The following is a 5,268-nucleotide window of genomic DNA, read 5'->3' as shown; positions in this document are numbered from 1 at the left end:
AAAAATGCTCATTAAAATAAAGAAATGCTCTTATGCCGTGCTTCCGCTGTGTCTTCAAAGATCGTGCTGCAGCGTAATCCCCGGAGTTGGCACTCCCAATTCACATTGAAAATGGGACCCACATTGATAGAGGTCATCAAAGTTCATACAGATAATCCACATCATTTATTTCAAAGTGGGAATTATATATGGCCACCAAGGCAGAGTAATGGAAATTAATTAATACTTCAACTACCAAGTTGTTTCCACTAAATTTTTATATATATGCCCATTTAATTAATTATCACTTGCTTCTTCTGCTAGTTTTCTTCCTTGCATCCTTTTTGGTTTAAAACGGACACAGAGGTTGTTTAATCAAGTTCAGAGCTTTCCATCCTTTTCGGTTTATGGGTTTTGCGTCTGTTACTCTCTTTCTCTAGGTGATATATTTTTCTCGTTTCATTTACTTTCTATAAATTAGTGTTGGTTAAAGTTATAACATATACCTTAATTTATTTGCTTTCTAGATTAACTGTTTACTTGTGGGGTTTCAGTGTAATTAATGCGTTTGTTTCATGTTTGATATTAACCAGAAATGGATGAAATATTGACTGCTGCTCAAGAAGGAGATATTGACAAGCTCTACGATACAATCCAAAAGGAACCATACATTCTGGATATGATTGATGATGTACCATTTATAGATACTCCTTTGCACGTAGCAGCTTATCACGGAATGATTCCGTTTGCTATGGAGATAATGAGATTGAAACCATCGTTTGCTCTAAAGCTAAATCAAGCTGGGTTTAGCCCCATGCACCTTGCCTTACATAATGGGAAAACAGAAATGGTTCTTCGATTTCTAAACTGTAAACGCGATCTTGTTCGGGTTCAAGGGAGGGAGGGCAAAACTCCTTTGCATCATGTAGTTGAACAAGAAGACCTTCATCTCTTAACTCAATTTTTATTATCTTGTCCATCGAGCGTCCAAGATGTGACAATTCATGGCGAGACAGCTTTACATATTGCATTGAAGAATGAAAAACTCCAGGCTTTCGAATTCTTAGTAGGAGGACTGCAACGAGCATGTTACAAAGGCTCTCACATCCAAGAGAAAGTTATCATAAACTGGAAAAATGAGAAAGGAGAAACTGCACTACACGTTGCAACCACTAAAAATCAACCTCAAGTAAGCAACTATATCAATAGGATCATTTTCAAGTATGACGTCCACTACTTAATTTAGCTGTGGACCAAGTAAGCAACTATATATATATATATATATCCCCACTCTCCCGGGCTCTGGACCCAGGATATGCTACCCATATACAACATGTTGCAGGATGTGTAAAACCACAATCAATGCCCTACAACATGCTGTGAGACGCTGTGTTATGTAGCGCATCATGAGCTCTATTGCCCAGTAGAATATTTTCCTATATATATATACTTGTACATGACTTTTTGTTGATTAATTTATTAGCTAACAATTCAATTCAACATATATATTATGGCTATGATCTCCAGGTTGTGAGATTGTTAATAGAGTGTGGAATTGATGTCAATGCCAAGAACTCAGGGGGTTTAACTGCTCTAGACATGTTGGGACCCCATGACAACACAGAGGTTAAGGAAATTCTGTTACATGCTAAAGCTAAACGAGGTGATCCTCAAGTTTCATACTCTATAGATTACCATTTGGCATCCAAAATCTCCTTCATCAAACGTCGAGTAATATATCTTATTCGTTTGAAAAAGAATCTAAACGCGGATACACTCAGTTTGTTATTAGTGGTTGCTGCACTGATTTTAACATCTACTTACCAGTCCGGACTAAGCCCTCCCGGAGGAGTTTGGCAGGAGGACAAGCCCAACAACACCTCTAGGGCTAGTACGAGTACTAACGGTACTTCTTCAATTAATGATGATCAAGGGAGTTCAGAAGCAGTACAGAAAGCGGGGACGATAGTGATGTCGCATAAGGCCTTCAAGTTTTTCTTCACCATTAACAGTCTAACACTTCTTTCTACGACCCTGGTTATATTTTTCCTACTACCTAGTGGCCAAATGAATTTCCTACTTGTCCTTCCTCTATATCTTTTTTCTCTCTGCTATATGATTTCTTGGAAAACCATATCACCTCATTTATCACACTATGTTTTTGTCATTTGGTTGATGTTATACTCACTAGCATTTATTTGGCTATGTGTGCAACGCTATCTTATCCTAAAGATTGACCAAAATCGTGAAGTGGTGGTACGTTGACCATGACCATGACATATATTTTAAACGTTTAAAATATATAGAGCCTTGCAGTTTTAGTATAAAAAGTATGGCAAATGAGTAGCCTCTAGCTTCAGCCAGACAGAGAGTTCATCTACTTTTTCGTTTCTGTTGGGTGAGAAAAACTGATGAGTGCATCAACTTTTTGGTTGAACAGATTTTAATTTATGGAATTCGAGGGCATGTAATCAATTATTATGCAAGATAATAGCTTAATTTATCCATACCTCGTTTTGCTCCTTTGGATTATTATTTATTAGATAAAATTATTCTATTACCCTTTTTTTATTTTTTGGACACACAATTTTTCTAATACATAACCTGGCATGTCAGCTTATATACTATGTATTTTGCAAATTTTTTTTTGGGGTGAATTTACTTTAATCATATTCATTAAATTGAAGGAAATGATTTTTAATTTGCTTTTGACCCATGAACGCTGTGCAACTGAAAAAAGAAATAAATTAATCATAAAAGAAATCTAAAAAGAAAGGGGGCAAAAAAAAAAAAAAAAACAGACATGTATTTTATTTATTTATTTTTTTTGACTTGAAATACTTAAGTGTTATTCTGTTGATTCATATATATTAATTGAAAAGTAACGCAAGTTACGGAAGGGAGGCAAGAAGTCAAAAAAGTGGAAAACGATCACATTGATAGTAATTACAAGGGTCTAAAAACGTTCTCTTAATTTTGAGTCCAAACTTTTTAAATGTTTGTTATAGGACTCATATCATTGAGAAATATCAGTTAGTGGTGTTTCTAGCACCGTGTTGACCATATCATTTTTCTGGCTTAATTCCTACAAAGCCCTTCACATCCTTCTACGGTACTCTCTGCATAAAAATTTGAAAGAAAAAATTCAATAACGAAAATAATCGTTATTGAACGTTAATCTTCACATACATTAATCAACGTTGATCAACAAATTCCATAGATATGATAAATAATATACATGCAATTCTTTTAATGGAATATTTAGTAAAACTAGACACAGCACGAAATAGGCAACTAGTAAAGATCGCATATATATATTTGTTCCCTTAAGGACAAATTAGTGGCAAAATCTACTATTTCCATATAGGGAATTTGAGTTTGAATTCCCAAAGTAAAGAACAAGATCTGTGAAAGATATAATAAGGCTCTATTTAACATAGCTTTCACTTTTACTTTTACTTTCTAAAAGTGCTTCCTAAGAAACTAATTTTTACTGGTTTTTATTTAGTATCTATTTGGCAGAATTGTTTTTGGACCAAAAGCTCTATTTAAATGTCAAAAAATCTTTTGTTAAAAAATAAGGATATTTGGTAAGAGTCAACAAATATTAGTTAACAAAAAAAAAAAAAAATTTTAAAACTATTTTAAAGAAGTCTAAAGACTTGTTTGGTATAACTAATAAAAGTATAGATTTAGTCTATAGAGTTTCGTATGATAGATCTTTTTTAAAAAAAAAAATTTATTAAAAAGTTAATAAGTATTTGGCTGTAAATAAAAACCTGTATTAAATGCTCAATGAGTTTCCATATAAGCTAAAAAGGCTATATTAAATGCCCATTGAGTTTCCATATAAGCTAAAAAAAAAAGTTTTTCCTAAAAAAATATAAATTTGGGTTTTTTTAAAACAGTTTAAAAAAACTGGTTTTTTATTTTTTATTTTTTTAATCAACAAGTACTTGTTGACTTTTGTCAAGCATCCTTATTTTTTAACAAAAGAGTTTTTGGCCTTCAAGTAGAACTTTTGATCCCAAAAAAAAGCTCTGCTGAACAGGCGTAAATTTTGTGCTTCTTTAGAAAAGCTCTTTGTTTTAGCTTATATGGAAACTTAATGAGTATTTAATGTAGTTTTTTTAACTTATATGGAAACTCAATGTGTATTTAATGCAGCTTTTTTACGTACAACCAAACACTTATTAATTTTTCAATAAAAATTCTTTTTCAGAAATATCTATTATATAAAGCTTTACAGACTAGAACTCTATTTTCATTAGCTATGTCAACAGACCTTTTGAAAATCTTCTGGAAGCCCGAAGCATTTCAAGAAATTTATCTAAGTATTTTTAGAAGCAGCTTTTGAACTTTAAAAGTCATAACCAGTTTCTCAAAAGTTATACTAAACGGAGCATTTAAATAAAAATCTTTATATGTGCCATCAAATTTTTCGAATCGTATTTATAAGCCTCATCCTAGCACATAATTTACTAGCTCAACTTGAGAACAAAGAATGGGCCAAAGCTTGAAAATTGTTGCTGCGATAAGAGATACGAACATGATTTACACTTTAATATGAGGGGATCCATATCTCCTTCACAGCACTAATCTTATACCATTTATCAACACTCCTTTACATATGACAGCTTCTTCTAGTCATGTCCAATTTGCAATGGAGATAGATTGAAACCATCATTAGCTTAAAAACCTAATCAAGATCAAGATGGTACGAGACCAAAAGAAGGAATATGGTGCAAAGGCAAGATGATTCTCATTAACTTTGTAGTTTTATATAGACTACATTCAAACTGATATGGAATAAATGAACAGCTATAGAAAATAGAATATTGCAAAAGGTGCATCCTTTATATGCCCTTATAAGATGGAGGTGCCGTCGAAGACTCCAATCTTTGAGCAAAAAGATAAAAATAAAGAATGGGGTAGTAGTTTAGTTCGGAGGTCAGCAAGTTGATCAACATAAGAGACATTAGACACTCTAAGTAAACCACTCATAACTTGATCACGAATAAAATGGAAATCAACTAAAATATGCTTCATTTTGGAGTGGAACATCGAATTTGAATATAAGTAAATTACACCAATATTGTCACAATAAATAGTAGGAGGTCAAGTACAAAGCATGCCAAGTTCAAAGAGAAAAGATTGTAACCAACATAACTCAGTAGCAATAGAGGCAACATATTGATATTCAGCTTCTATGGAAGATCAAGCAACAAAATATTGTTTCCTAAAGCTCCAAGAAATTGGGTTGGAGCCAAGAAAGACAAGATAAACACT

Source organism: Ziziphus jujuba, chromosome 6 (assembly GCF_031755915.1).
Source record: "Ziziphus jujuba cultivar Dongzao chromosome 6, ASM3175591v1".
Taxonomy (NCBI): domain Eukaryota; kingdom Viridiplantae; phylum Streptophyta; class Magnoliopsida; order Rosales; family Rhamnaceae; genus Ziziphus; species Ziziphus jujuba.
The sequence above is the reverse complement of the archived record's forward strand: the minus strand, read 5'-3'. Positions refer to the sequence as shown.